This window comes from Dipodomys spectabilis, unplaced genomic scaffold, assembly GCF_019054845.1.
Source record: "Dipodomys spectabilis isolate Male_0828 unplaced genomic scaffold, ASM1905484v1 ptg000108l, whole genome shotgun sequence".
Classification (NCBI taxonomy): domain Eukaryota; kingdom Metazoa; phylum Chordata; class Mammalia; order Rodentia; family Heteromyidae; genus Dipodomys; species Dipodomys spectabilis.
Window position 1 is genome coordinate 19269347 of NW_024870785.1, and position 15364 is coordinate 19284710.

General features: G+C 49.4%; 1 long non-coding RNA gene across 1 annotated transcript in view; it reads left to right on the forward strand.

The window, feature by feature from the left end:
• LOC122114662 overlaps positions 1-15364 on the forward strand; it is a 15906-nt gene continuing 542 nt past the window's right edge. The window contains exons 1-2 of the long non-coding RNA XR_006148594.1: positions 1-10; positions 7379-7385. This is a non-coding gene — a long non-coding RNA (uncharacterized LOC122114662). The remainder of the gene's footprint in view (positions 11-7378; positions 7386-15364) is intronic.

The following is a 15364-nucleotide window of genomic DNA, read 5'->3' on the forward strand; positions in this document are numbered from 1 at the left end:
CTTAGAGTCAGTCCATCTTGCTCTCTTAGTGGAAACTTTCAGGGAATTCTTAGGAAAGACCCACAAGTTCCAGAATTTTCTCCTCCTGTGGAAGGCTGGGGCTGGAAAGAGAAGACAGCAGGCAGGCAGGGCCCAATGGTTCCAGTCTAATGGGGGTTCTGGGCCCCCTTAGTACACATGGTGGCACTCCAGAGGAGCGGAGCTTGCTTGTGTGCATTGCTGTGGCTGTATTTGAGCTATAGGCTGATCTTGAAAGGCAGTGTGACCTTAAGCATTTCACATCCCCTCTTTGGCCTTATTTTCTCTGTAATAAATGAGGGGGAGCTAAGCCGATGGCATAGATTACATAATACCTACTGGAAGCCTTCTTGCCTCTTGAAATCAAAATAGTCTACCTTTATACCCACAATCCCATGGCAAGCCTTTCCAAAGCTCTCTATATCTCAGGAGTTTTCAGCTTTCCTGTGGCTTGGGCTCTGGTTTTCTTTCTTTCTTTCTTTCTTTCTTACCTTCTTTCTTTCTTTCTTTCTTTCCTCCCTCTCTCCCTCCCCCCCCCCCCTCGTGTTTTAGTTTTTCTTGGGGCAGAACTGGGGCCTCTCGCTCTCCTTTGGCTAGCATGCTACCACTTAAGCCATATCTCCACTTTGGGCTTTCTGCTGGTTAATGGAAGATAACAGTCTGACAGGCTTTTCTGCTTGGGCTGCTTTTGAACTCACAGTCCTCAGAGCTCAGCCTCCTGGGTAGCTAGGATTACAGGCATGAGCCATGAGCACTTAGCTCTTTTCTCTCTTTTTAAAGGGTTTCCATTAAATGAACAGCTCTGCCACCAACAATTCTGGTCCGTTCCCCATTGTCTTCTATAGGCCTTTGGAGACAATGAGCCTAGTTGCTTGTATCTCTGTAAGTGAATCTCTTTACACACACATAGCCAGTACCCTCAAAAGCCAGCCTTCAAGTCTGTGCAACCACTCACAAATGCTTATTTGTAGCAAGACTCAGCCTAAGGACCAATCACTTCCAATTGGTTCCCTTCCTGGTAGCCCAGGCCAACCTAACTGTTCCTCTCTGTCCCATGGGCCTCTCCCCCACCCTTGTGTTGTCCAACATGATGACAATCCCATTCTACTGACATTGCTTTCTTATCTATTCCTCCTTTACAGCAAGGCCCTGGAGGATGGAAGCACTTGGTACATTTCATCCCTCTTGGTATTCCAGTGCCCAGAGTGTTTGGACAGCCCATCCTTTAAGTAGTCCCCACTAAGCCGGCACCACTGGTTCATGCCTGTAATCCTAGCTATTCAGAAGGCTGAGGTTTAAGGATCGTGGTTCAAAGCCAGGCTAGTAGGAAAGTCCAAGAGACTCTTATCTCCAAAAACTACCAAAAAAAAAAAAAAAGAGAGAGAGGCAGAAATAGAGCTGTGACTTGAATGGTAGAGAACTAGCCTTGAAAGGAGGGGGAAAAAAAAAAAAAGGAACTCATTTCCTGGCAGGAAAGTTCGTGAGACTCATCTCCAATAAACTACCAAAAAAGCCGAATTGGAGCTGTACTCAAGTGGTTAAAGGGCTAGTCCTGAGCCAAAAAAGCAGCTCAGGGACAACATCCAGGCCCTAGGACTAACAGAAAAGGGAAAAACCAAAAGTAAAAAACAAAAACAAAGGGTTTTTTGTTTGTTTTGTTTTTTGGGGTCATGGGGCTTGAACTCTGGGGGCTTGGGTGCTATCTCTGAACTCCAGGCCAAGGCAAACACTCTACCACATGAGCCACAGTGCCAGTTCTGGTTTTCTGGTGGTTTATTGAAGATAAGAGTCTCACTGACTTTCCTGGCTTTGAACCACGATCCTCAGATCTCAGCCTCCTTAGTACCTAGGATTACAGGTGTGAGCCACCATCGCCTGGTCCACAAAAACAAAGTTTAAGAACAACATTCAGGCTCTGAGTTCAAGCCCCAGAACCAACATGCACATGCACACACACACACAGATCGCCCCATTTCAATGGCCCTCCGTAGAGTACAAGGGCACCCCAGGATTTCCATCTGACACAGGGAAGCCTTGCTCTAGCCCTGAAATTAGAGGCAACCTGGGATACTGGGTGTGAGTGGCTCCTGGCTGACCTCCTCCTGTCCCTGGGTCCTCTGCCGAAGGGACATCCCTCCTCTTCCCTGTACTTTCTGGCCCTAGGGCGAACCTTGTTGGCGCCAGTGAACTGTTAATATTTTCCGATCCTGGCTGTTCTACAACATTTCACCTCAAAAATGCTTCCACCCCCTCACCAAAGGGCACGTCTGTCCAGAGAGAGGAACCAATGGAGGTGACCCACCCGTGTTCTGGGTCTTGGAGCAGCCACAGCCCAACCCACGGAGGAAAAGGTGGCAGAAATGTCATCCCAGCCAGCGAAAGCTCCGTGGTCCCACAGGAAGACAAGGCGGTTTGGATTCTGTTTTTCTTTCATTGCTACTTTTTGTCAGTCATGGGCCTTGAACTCAGGACCTGGAGGCTGTCCCTGAGCTTTTCTGCTGAAGGCTGGCAATCCATCGCTTTGAGCCACAGCACTTCTTCCAGTTTTCTGTTGGTTCATCAGAGATAAGAGTCTCATGGACTTTCCTGCCCAGGTTGGCTTTGAACTGCGATCCTCAGATCTCAGCCTCTTGAGTAGCTAGGATTACAGGCTTGAGCCACCAGTGCCCAGTTTTTTTGTTTTTTTTTTTTTTTTTTAAGCCTATTTTTCTTAACTGTGTCCCACATTTGTTTAGAGCCCTTAGTGTCTTCCCCAAACATCTACTTGTCCTCCCTGGGATGCTCAAGGCCTGATTGGTCTCTTCTGACTTCATACCCCCCCCCCCCCCAGCCCCAGCTCATCTCTCTACCTCCCCCAACACCCAGGCTCTATTCACAAGGCTCTTCTGCTTATTCCAGATTAGGCCAAGCGCTTCTCCCCCACAAGCTCTCAGAATTGTCTTTCCCTTCTCTTCAAGAACTCTGTACCAGGTGCTGATGGCTCACACCTATAATCCTAGCTACTCAGAGGGCTGAGATATGAGGATCGCAGTTCAAAACCAGTCTGGGCAGGAAAGTCCCAGAAACCCTTTTTTATTTTTGTCAGTTGTAGGGCTTGAACTCTGGGCTAGGACGCTGTCCCTTAGCTCTTCAGCTCAAGGTGAGTGCTCTACCGCTTGAACCACAGCTCCACTTCCAGTTTTCTGGTGGTTTATTGGAGATAAGAGTCTCACTGAGTTTCCTGCCTGGGCTGGTTTTGAACCACGATCCTCAGATCTCAGCCTCCTGACTAGCTAGGATTACAGGCATGAGCCACTGGCGCCCGGGCCATGAAACTCTTAGCTCCAAAAAAACGCCTGAAAACTGGAAGTGGCGCTGTGGTACAAGTGGTAGAGTGCTAACCTTGAGCTGAAGAGCTGCGGGACAGCACCTAGGCCCAGAGTTCAAGCCCCACAACCGACAAAAAAAGAAAAAGAACTCTTTGCATGCTAGGCGCTAATGACTCACACCTGTAATCCTAGCTACTCAGAAGGCTCAGAGGTTCAAAGCCAGGCCAGAGAAGGAAAGTCTGTGAGACTCTTATCTCCAAATAACCACCAGAAAACTGGAAGTGGCTCTGTGGCTCAAGTGGTAGAGTGTTCACCTTCACCCGAAAAGCTCAGGACCAGCACCCAGGCCCAGAGTTCAAGCCCAATGACTGACCAAAAAAAGAAAGAAAGAAAGAAAAGAACTCTTTGTATAGTCCTTTCTCATTCTTTGTTGTTGTTTTTTGTTTTTGTTTTTGCCAGTCCTGGGACTTGAACTCAGGGCCTGGGTGCTGTCTCTGAGCGTCTTTTGCTCAAGGCTAGCACTCTACCACTTGAGCCACAGTGCCACTTCTAGCTTTTTTGTTTATGTGGTACTAAGGACTTCATGTATGCTAGGCAAGCACTCTACTACCAAGCCACATTCCCAGCCCCTTTTGCTGCTATTTTTGTCTAAGACCAGGACTTGAACTTGGTAGCTAATAGTTTCGCTTATTGACTGGAACCACACCTCCAACCCCAAGGATTGGTTATTTTTTTTCCTCTTTCTTCTTTTATTTTCTTATCCTTTTTCTCATTCTCAATCCCATTTCTTAGTTTCTAGAATCTTCCCTAGCCATTTCATGGGAGTAAGATTTGCTGAGCGCTGTCTCCCACGGAAGTCCTTCAACTTCCTTCATAATATAAAATACATAAATCATACTCTGTCATTATTGTTTCCTTCTTGTCAGTGCTCCAAAAGCCAGAATCTTGTCTATCTTGTTCCTGATAATATTCAGCACAAGGCTTGACACAAACAAGCAAGATGGTGAATGACTATTGGCTGAGGAAGTAGACCTAATTAGTCCATTGGCTTATCGCTCAGTTGCTCATTAGTGCAAGGGAGGTTTTTTGTTTTGTTTTGTTCTGTTGGTTGGTTCTACAGTTTGAATTCAAGGCCTTGTGCTTGCTAGACAGGTACTTTCCCACTTTGCGTGGCCCTTCTAGCCCTTTTTGCTTGAGTGGTTTAGACAGTTTGTTAGTTGTTTTTGCCCTGGTTGCCCTAGGATCCTCCTACATATACTTTCTGCATAGTTGGGAATCACAGACATGTACCACTGCTCTCAGCTTGTTGGTTGAGAAGGAGGGGAGAGGGGGTCTCACTACCATTTTGCCTGAGTTGGCCTTAATACACAATCCTCCTAATCTTTACTTCCTAGTGTTGGGGCCACTACACCCAGCCCCATCGGTGAGTTTTCTTTTCTTTTCTTTTCCAGTCCTGGGGCTTAAACTCAGGGCCTGGGTGCTGTCTCTGAGCTTCTTTTGCTCAAGGCTAGCACTCTACCATTTGAGCCACAGCACCACTTCCAGATTTATCTATTTATGTGGTACTGAGGAATTGACCCTAGAGCTTCACACGTGCAGGGCAAGCACTCTACCACTAAGCCACATTCCCAATGAGCTTTCTGCAAGCCTGTTAGCGTGAGGTTTAGGTTTGAGGTCATCCTGAACCAAGCGGGTCAGGCAAACACAGAGAGGGCTGGTTGCTATGTGGACTAAGTCTGTGATTGAAAATCTATGACGTCCTCTGGGAAGCACAAAGAAGACCTAGGCCAGATATTGGTGGCTTATACCTATAATCTTAGCTACTTGGGAGGCTGAGATGTAAGGCTCACGGTTCAAAGCTAGCCCGGGCAGGAAACTCTGTTACTATTAACTCCAATGAACCATCAGAAAACCGGAAGTAGAGCTGTGGCTCAAAATGGTAGAGCTCTAGCCTTGAGCAAAAGAGCTCAAGGAAAGTGCTCAGGCTCTGAGTTCAAGCCTCTTAACCAACAACAAAAAAAAGAAGACACAGGCCTTCCTCCTAGAAACTTCTGGCCATCTCTGTACTTCAGAGTCTCACGGCTACACCCTCGCCTACCAGGAGATGAAGTGGGAGTGGAGCGGGAACTGGGAGAGAGGCCATGTAACCTTCTTCATGCCTGGCAGTGGCTCTGTCAATCCCATAAAAGCCTCACCTGTGGGCTCAGGAAGAGGCTGTGGAGGAGAGACAGAGAAAGCTTTGTGACTTCCTCTCTGTCCCTTCCCAACCTCCTGACTGGAGCTCTGTGGTCATGGAAACTCCCCCATGGGACCTGTGGCCTGACCCCAGGACACAGGCTGCCATGCACGTTGCCACTGTCTGCTCTGCTCGGGGGATAGGACCTGAACCTGCACTCTCAAGAGTCTATTTCTTTCCTCGGAGCCCTTCTCCATAGGAAAGAAAGGCCCAGCTCCCTGGGGGGGGAGGGGGGGGGGAGGAGAGGCCTTCCAGGTGAGTGGAATTAGGACTATGCATCCCAGGATTCCCTAGGAACACCTTCCACTGGGGAGCCCTAGATATGTTATCATAGACCACGTGAAGGAGGGGATCAGAGAGGCTGGGGGCTGGGGGGGGGGGGGGGCAGCTGTTCAGAGTAAGTGGGCATCTGCCCCCTGACCAATGAGTCCTCCATCTTGCTCTCAGACAAACTCCATGACTGGGAGGTCTCACTCACAGTGACATCATCTTCTTTCACACTTCAGAGGGAAATGAGTTCAGGGAGGCCATCAGAGGTCGCCTGTTTATTGACAGAGACCCTGGCCGTCAGCAACGCTTTGACCAGACATTCCCTGGCCTGGTCAGCATGAAGCAGAAATTTCCTTAAACACATTACTTTGGCCAATGTCTCACTCATATGAGAAAAAAAATAAAATAAAAGTTTTCTTCTTTTCAATAGGAAATTTCCCCCAGTTTAAGCCAGGCACACTGGTGGCACACACCTGTAATCCCAGCTACTCAGGAGGCTGAGATTTGAGGGTGGAACCTTGAAGCCAGCTAGGGCAGGTAAGTCTGTGAGACAATTAATCACACACACACACACACACACACACACACACACACACACACACACAATCTCAGTTTTGTTGAGTGCTGGTAGCTCACGCCTGTAATCCTAGCTACTCAGGAGTCTGAGATCTGAGGATCACAGGTCAAAGCCAACCCAGGCAGAAGGTTTGTGAGACTCTTATCTCCAATAAACTACTTAGACAAAGCCAGAAGTGGCACTGTGGCTCAAGTGGTAGAGCACTAGCCTTGAGCAAAAGAAGCTCAGGAATAGTGCCCAAGCCCTGAGCTCAAGCCCTAGAATGAGACGGGGAAAAAAAGTTTTTTTTTAAAGCATCTCCACCTCTCCCCAGAAGGTCTTTTCAAACTAACTTCTTCCCATCTCTGGTAAATGTCTGGAGCTAGAAGAACCCCACATCAGTTGCCTGTGTGGGAGGGGAAGGGAAGTCCAGCATGATCTCCCAAGCAGACCCTTTCCCAGCCCGCTCCAGGGCCTGCCCTACCCTGAGCTCACTCCCAGAGCATCTCCCAGCTCAGCAACCCCGGCTGCACCCTGGACCCCTCCCTCATTCTCTGCAGGTCATGGATATTTCAGGAGAGCCCCAGAGAGCTGCCAGCTTTCACAGAATCCAGGGGATTTCCAAGATGGTCACCCTACTGGCCGAAAAGAACTGTCCTCTGCCCTTCCCAAACTCTTTTTTGTGTGGGTTCCCTACTAGAACTCTGCCCTTCTAGAGGGCACAGGAATACTGTGTCCCTAATCCTGGAAGATCCTAAAATCACCTGTATTAGCATAGGAGTTATCCCTTCCCTTCCCCCCCCCCCCAAGAGTTATCAATCATGGGGAACAGCTGCCCTGGCTGTTCTGCCCACTACTGGGGTTGGGCAGGCAGGCGCAGGCATGTCTGGCTGCTGAGGCCTGACCTGACCCAGCTCTGCCTTAAGCCCGATTCTGCTGAGTCCAGTGACTCTTGCAGCCCGGGTAGGGGTTAGGGGAGGAGCCAGGTAGGAGGCAGGTGTTGAATCTGTGTTTCACAGTGCTAATGTATGCGGAAGACTGGGAAGATTCCATGGGTTCCCATCAGAGGGTAGGGAAGAGAGGTGGAGGAAGCAGCTTCCACAAAATTACAGCCAGAGCCAGCCTGGGCAGGAAAGTCCCTGGGAGGCTTATCTCCAATGAACCACTCAAAAACTGGAAGGGAAGCTGTAGCTCAAAGTGATAGAGCACTAGCCTTGAGCACAAAGCTCAAGGACAATATCCAGGCTCTGAGTTCAAGCCCCACAACCGACCCAAACAAAATCAGAGCCATGCTGGGTGCTAGTGGCTCATGGCTGTAATCCCAGCTACTCTGGAGGCTGACAGAGGAAGAAGACGGAGGAGGAGGAGGAGGAGGAGGAGGAGGAGGAGGAGGAGGAGAGGAGGAGGAGGAGGAGGAGGAGGAGGGGAGGAGGAGGAGGAGGAGGGGAGGAGGAGAAAGAGGAGGAGGAGGAAGAGGAAGAAGAAGAAGATGAAGAAGAAGGAGGAGGAGGAGGAGGAGGAGGAGGAGGAGGAGGAGAGGGGAGGAGGGGAAGGGGAAGGGGGAAGAGGAGGAGAGACCCCATCCACAGTTTACATACACAGCAACATGGAGTCACACTAGTCTCAGCCCACAGAACATGCTTCTCTACCAAGAACCCAGCTCTAAACAGCAATGTAGCCACCTACACAGACAAACCCAGTTGAGCTGCATAAACCGCCTCTGCTACACTCAAAGGCAGAGGCCATTGGCTTGAGACACACTGGGGGGTGGGGGTGGACACCTGCCCCCCCCCCCCGAGACCCCCCTGGAGGAATCCCACGCTGTCTGCTCCCGCCTCTCTTGTCTGCATTTCGGGGGCTCCTAGAGGAATTGGTCCAACCCTGCAGACTGGCTGCATCCTCCCCCACAATCCCAGTCTCAGAAAAGCAGATGGTGTGTGTGTGTTGGGGGGGGGGGTGGGAACTGTCTGTCTTCCGAAGGCCACTGTCTCCTGTAGTCTAGCAAGCTCAGGCTGGGCTTGACTCTGGCTGATGGCAGAGCCTCACATGGGCTCTGTTTCCCGTGCGATGATTTAGGAGCACCTGGCAAAGTGCTTTTCCAAGGGGCCTTCTTCCTCAGGAAACGGCTTCACCATCAGCCTGATCTCCAAAACAGGCGTAGGATGAAAACACCATGCGTCCCAAACCACAGTGCTGCCACTCTAGCCACAATGTCCAGAGTTAGCAGGCTGCAGGAATGAAAAAGCAGCACATCATCCAAATTTTACTTCTGTCCCAATTTTCAGTGTCCACTTGTATAAAATCAGCTATTTGCACACTGGGCCCTGGTGGTTCATGACTCTACTCCTAGCTGCTCAGGAAGCTGAGATCTGAAGATCACAGTTCAAAGCCAGCCCAGGCAGGAAAGTCTGAGACTCTTATCTCCAATGAACCACCAGAAAACCAGAAGTGACACTGTAGCTCAAAGTGATAGAGTGCTAGCCTTGAGCAAAAGAGCTCCAGGACAGCACCTAGGCTCTGAGTTCAAGCCCCATGACTGACAAAAATAAAAGCTATTTGGATGAGTTGCTACAGATGTAGCAGAGGTGAAGGGCCTTGGATCTCAGGGATGGTAGCTTATGGGGGGGGGGGGGGGGGAGTTCCCTCTTAACTGACAGCTGTCATTACAAACACAAGGCTGGGTCCAAAGGGGCTTTCGGCTGAGGTACCTGATACTGATATAAAATAGGAATATCCTGTCTAATCTGGAAACATGAAGTGACCGTTTCTCCCTTCCCCTCCTCTTAACAGGTCCCCCCAGGCCTCTGCTGGAGGTGGACACAGGACTGTTAGCCCCAGTGGCCAGGAGAGCCAAGACATGAATGGAGCTCCATACAGCTGGCCAGACAGGGGAGGTTGTTTATTCTCTCATGTCTCAAACATCTCAGACAAGCAGGAGGACTTGGCTGCTGGCAATCTCTAGACACACAGACTCAAAGAAGTCTTAATTAGGGCAGGCTGAGCTCTGAACTGAGAGTTGGGGGGGGCCACAGGTGGGACCTCCTTCCCCTCACTCCAACTGCCTCTGATTCAGTGTTATGTATATCTCTGAATTTGCCTCCTGAGTCTGAAATGATGGACAGGGTCACCAGAGCTGAATGCAGGACTGAGGCAGGAAGTGAGGCTAGCCTGGATTACATAGCTAGCCGGTGTCTCAAAAACCAATCAGCAGGGCTAGGAATGTGGCTTAGTGGTCGAATGCTTGTCTAGCATGCAGGAAGCCGTGGGTTCGATTCCTCAGTACCACACAAACAGAAAAAGCCAGAAGTGGCACTGTAGCTCAAGTGATACAATGCTAGCCTTGAGCAAAAAAAGCTCAGAGACTGTGCCCAGGCCCTGAGTTCAAGCCCCACAACCAACAAAAAGTAAATAAATAGCCAGGTGCTGGTGACTCACACCTGTAATCCTAGCTACTCAGGAGGCTGAGATCTAAGCATGAGGTTTGAAGCCAGCCCAGGCAAGAAAATCCTGTGCAACTCTTGTCGCTAATTAACCACTAGAAAACCAGAAGCAGAGTGATGGCTCAAAGTGGTTAGAGCACTAGCCTTGAGCACAAAGAGAATCAGGGACAGCACCCAAGCCCAAGAGTTCAAGCCCTACGACCTCCCTCAACCCTCCACCCGGAAAAGGCTGTGTTATCAGTCATTTACATATGTGTATGAATAAGCATCAAGGCAATAATTGGACCTCATCAGCCGGCACCGCCACCCCCTCCCCCAATTTATTTTTCTGCTGACAGAGCAAGTGGACTACTGGAAATTGAGTCACACCACCCATCCCAGTGCCTTCTTATTTTCTTCTCAAGTATAATTTAATCCTATTTTGGTGACATTCAACCATTACTCTCCACTAAACTGGGAGGATGTCTTGCATCTTGCATTTATTCACTCAACAAACTTTTTTTTCCATGGGAAAACAGGCTTGAACTAAGGGTCTGGGAGCTGTCCCTCAGCTTTTCCATTCAAGGCTGGCACTCTAATACTGGAGCCACAGCTCCACTTGTGACTTTTTGATGGTTAACTGGGGATAAAAGCCTTATGAACTTTTCTTTGGGGCTGCGCTGGCTTTGAACTGTGATCCTCAGCCTCCTGAGTAGCTGGGATTACAGGCATGAGCCACTGGTGCCTGACTCAAACTTTTCTTGAGCACCTACCATCTCTTAGATAGATGGATCTTCAAGATAACCAGGCCCCTGCCCTCAAGAAGTTTGCAGACAATTCTTTTTTTTTTTTTTTTTGGTTGGTTGTGGGGCTTGAACTCTGGGCTTGGGCGCTGTCCCTGTGCTCTTCAGCTCAAGGTGAGCGCTCTACCACTTGAGCTACAGCACCACTTCCAGTTTTCTGGTGGTTTATTGGAGATAGGAGTCTCACAGACTTTCCTGCCCAGGCTGGCTTTGAACCATGATCATCAGAGCTCAGCATCCTGAGTAGCTAGGATTACAGGCGTGAGCCACCGGCGCCCGGTTTGTTTGCAGACAATTCTAACACAAGAAATGCCAACTTCAGCCAGGCACCGGTGGCTCACACCTGTAATCCTAGCTACCAGGAGGCTGAGATCTGAGGATTGTAGTTCAAAGCCAGCCCAAGCAAGAAAGTTCATGAGACTCTTATCTCCAATAAACCACTCAAAACCGGGTACTGTGGCTCAAGTGGTAGTGTGCTAGCCTTGAGCTGAAGAGCTCAGGGACAGTGCCCAGGCCCAGAGTTCAAGTCCCACGACTGACAAAAAAAAAAAAAAAAGAAAGAAAAGAAAAAAGAAATGCCAACTTCATCACAATTTTTTCTTTTTTTTGGGTCCAGTTGTGGGGCCTGAACTCTGGGCCTGGGCACTGTCCCTCAGCTCTTCAGCTCAAGGCTAGAGCTCTACCACTTGAGCCACAGCGCCACTTCCGGCTTTTTTCTTTTTGCTTATGTGGTGCTGAGGAATCGAACCCAGGGCCTCAGGCATGTAAGGCAAGCACTCTACCACTGAGCCACCTTCCCAGCCCACAATTTTTTCTTTTATGCCAAACCTGAGGCTTGAACTCAGTGCCTGCCTGAGCTTCTTTTGCTCAAGGCTAGCGCTCTACCACTCGAGCCACAGTGCAACCTCTAACTTTTTCTGAATGCTTTATTGAAGATTAAGAGTGTCAAGGTCATTCTTGCCTGGGCTGGCTTCAAACCTCGATCCTCAGATCTCAGCCTCTGAGTAGCTAGGATTACAGGTATGAGTTACCAGCACCCCGCTGCAAGGTTATTTGCTTTTTCTAACACTGCATAGTTCCAGTAATTGATACAAAGTCCTCAGCAAACCCCATGTATCCTTCCATCTATGGATCTTGCAGTGAAACACTGGACATTTTCAGAAAACCCGTTCCAGGTGGAGAAGGGCGCCAGCAGAGTGGGTGGAGATGCGGTTTCTATCTTGTTTTGGAATGTGGGCTTTTTTTCCCCCTCTCTGGATGCTCCCAGCTTCAGGTTGGAGATGCATGCAAAGCAGTGGGGGCTTATTCTAACCAGATCAGGGTAGAGGCAGCCCAGGACACTGTCTCCATGGCACACAGTCCCAGACAGTTTGGAAACAAACAGAAACCCATGGGGGGGGGGGGGGGGGGAGGGAGGGCGGGGAATGACAAAGACAAAAACAAAAGACAAGAGATGGAAAACTGGGCACTGGGATGGGGTGGTAGAAAGGAGGGCAAGGAGGAGAGACCTGGGAGGGCTATGGAGGGGTTTGGGGAGGGGGAGTACTCCTGTTTTGGGCTTAAGGCACTGAATTCACCAGGCCCCAGGGCCCAAGCATCATCACCATGGAAACCCGGGAGGGTGGGGAGGCAGATTCTAAGCCAATACAAACCTCCTGGGCTTAGCAGTACATGGGCTCAGATGCCATGGGGCCATGTTCTGAAGAAAAATAACTTCATCAATCAGTGTCTTTATTTTTATTTCTATTGCTAGTCCTGGGGCTTGAACTCAGGGATGCGGGGCACTGTCCCTGAGACTCTTTGTGCTCAAGGCTAGCACTCTACCACTGGAGCCAAAGCACTACTTCTGGATTTTTCTGAGTAGTTTATTGGAGCTAAGAGTCTCATGGATTTTCCTGCCCAGGCTGGCTTCAAACCTCAATCCTCAGATCTCACGTCCTCAGTAGCTAGGATTACAGGTGTGAGAAACCAGCTCTGGGCTTCAATTGTAGTCTTTAAGTGACAAACTCCTCACCCACTCCTGGCTTTGTACACAATTGTATTTAATGGAATGGATTCATCAGAAATGACACTGAAAGCTAGGAGTTGATGGCTCATACCTGTAATCCTAGCTATTCTGGAGGCCAAGACCCAAGGATCGAAGTTCAAAGCTAGCCAGGGCAAGAAAGTCCATGAGGGGCTGGGAAGGTGGCTCAGTGGTAGAGCACTTGCCTTGCATGCCTGAGGCCCTGGGTTTGATTCCTCAGCACCACATAAGCAAAAAGAAAAAAGCCAGAAGTGGTGCTGTGGCTCAAGTGGTAGAGCGCTAGCCTTGAGCTGAAGAGCTGAGGGACAGCACCCAGGCCCGGAGTTCATGCCCCACAACCGGACCCAAAAAAAAAAAAAAGAAAGTCCATGAGATTCCTATCTCCAATTAATCACCAAAAAGCTGGAAGTGGAGCTATGGCTCAAGTGGTAGAGTGCTAGCCTTGAGACTAAAAGCTCAGGGACAGTGCCCAGGCCCTGAGTTCAAGCCCCAAGATGGGCACAAAAAAGATAAAGAAATGGGGCTGGGAAGGTGGCTCAGTGGTAGAGCGCTTGCCTTGCATGCCTGAGGCCCTGGATTCGATTCCTCAGCACCACATAAGCAAAAAGAAAAAAGCCGGAAGTGGCGCTGTGGCTCAAGTGGTAGAGCGCTAGCCTTGAGCTGAAGAGCTGAGGGACAGCACCCAGGCCCAGAGTTCAGACCCCATGACCGGACCTTCCCCCCCCCAAAAAAATAAAGAAATGACATTGAATCCATCCTCTGACCTGTCTCCTCTACACACATATATTTATTCAAAATCCCACTGAGCGGGCTGGGAAGGTGGCTCAGTGGTAGAGCGCTTGCCTTGCATGCCTGAGGCCTTGAGTTCGATTCCTCAGCACCACATAAGCAAAAAAAAAGAAAAAAGCCAGAAGTGGCGCTGTGGCTCAAGTGGTAGAGCGCTAGCCTTGAGCTGAAGAGCTGAGGGACAGCGCCCAGGCCCAGAGTTCAGGCCCCACAACCAGACCAAAAAAAAAAAAAAAAAGTCCCACTGAGCCCTTCCCATCATGCCCTTCATCCGAAAGGCCCACTCACTACCCCTTCCAAAGTGGTATACTGGACAGTGACACTGGTAACAGAGGCCTGAGGGCAAAGCTTTTCACAACACCTAGGTCCAAGGGACCCTAACTGAACCTCCATCCACTCCCTTCTGCCATCAAGTGCCAGGCATACTTCTGTCTTGTGGGCATTTTACTCAGTGAAGAGATTGCTTCTTTCTCCATGGTCGGGGCACTAGGCTCTGCTACAACCTTCAGAATCCCAGTTTCAAACCCAGGCCCCCACCATGCTTGGCCTTGTGAGATCTGCCTTAGGTTGAGGTACTTAGAGAGAGCTAAGCCTCATTCAAGGTTTTTCTTCCTCCTATCTTTCCATTCATAGATCCCAGAGTTCTCCCATTGTCTCCTGTTACCCTAGTTCTGAGCTGATATACCTATCAGAACCCAAAATGTGTTTTTTTTTTTAGGGGGTGGGGTCCGGTCGTGGGGCCTGAACTCTGGGCCTGGGCGCTGTCCCTCAGCTCTTCAGCTCAAGGCTAGTGCTCTACCACTTGAGCCACAGCGCCACTTCCGGTTTTTTCTTTTTGCTTATGTGGTGCTGAGGAATCGAACCCAGGGCCTCAAGCATGTAAGGCAAGCGCTCTACCACTGAGCCACCTTCCCAGCTCCCCAAAATGTGTTCTAAACCTAAGGCTCACACTATACTTTTTTTTTTTTTTTTGGTGCTGGCCCTAAGGCTTGAACGCAGGGCCTGGGCACCATCCCTGAGCTTTTTTTGCTCAAGGCTAGCACTCTACTACTTGAGCCACCACTCCACTTCTGGCTTTTTCTGTGATTAATTGGCAATAAGAGTCTTACAGACTTTTCTGCCTAGGCTAGCTTTTTTTTTTTTTTTTTTTTTTTTGGGTCCGGTCGTGGGGCCTGAACTCTGGGCCTGGGCGCTGTCCCTCAGCTCTTCAGCTCAAGGCTAGTGCTCTACCACTTGAGCCACAGCGCCACTTCCAGCTTTTTTCTCATGTGGTGCTGAGGAATCGAACCCAGGGCCTCGAGCATGCAAGGCAAGCGCTCTACCACTGAGCCACCTTCCCAGCCCTGCCTAGGCTAGCTTTGAACGGTGGTCCTCAGAAATCTCAACCTTCAGAAATAGCTAGGAGCCACTGACGCCCAGCTGACTTGTGATGAGCATGAAAATAGTCACAGAGACCTTAGTAATTAGGAAAATACCTTTATTTTTGAAATGTTCCAGTATTCAAGGTAAAAACCATGAAACAGTGGCTTTTCACAATTTCACAAAGTGCAGAAAAATGATTTTCCCCCCCTTTTTAATTAATTTTTTTATGCCAGTACTGGGGCTTGAACTCAGGGCCTGGGTATTGTCCTATAGTTCTCTGTTCAAGGCTGTACTCTACCATTTGTGCCACAGCTCCACTTCCAGCATTTTGCTAGTCAATTGGATATCAGACAGTCTCAGACTTTTCTAAAGCCCAAGCTTGCTTTCAACACTGACTCTTAGATATCAGCCTCCTGAGTAGCTAGGATTAAAGGTATGAGCTGCTGGTGCCCAGTTAATGTTTCCACCTTCATTACAACAATCTCATTCCCATATAAGTGGAACTCTATGATGGCTGGAAGCCAGCAGGGAGAAAAGAATGGAGAATTCTTCCAGGGAGGTGGCTCTCTGTGCAGCCACA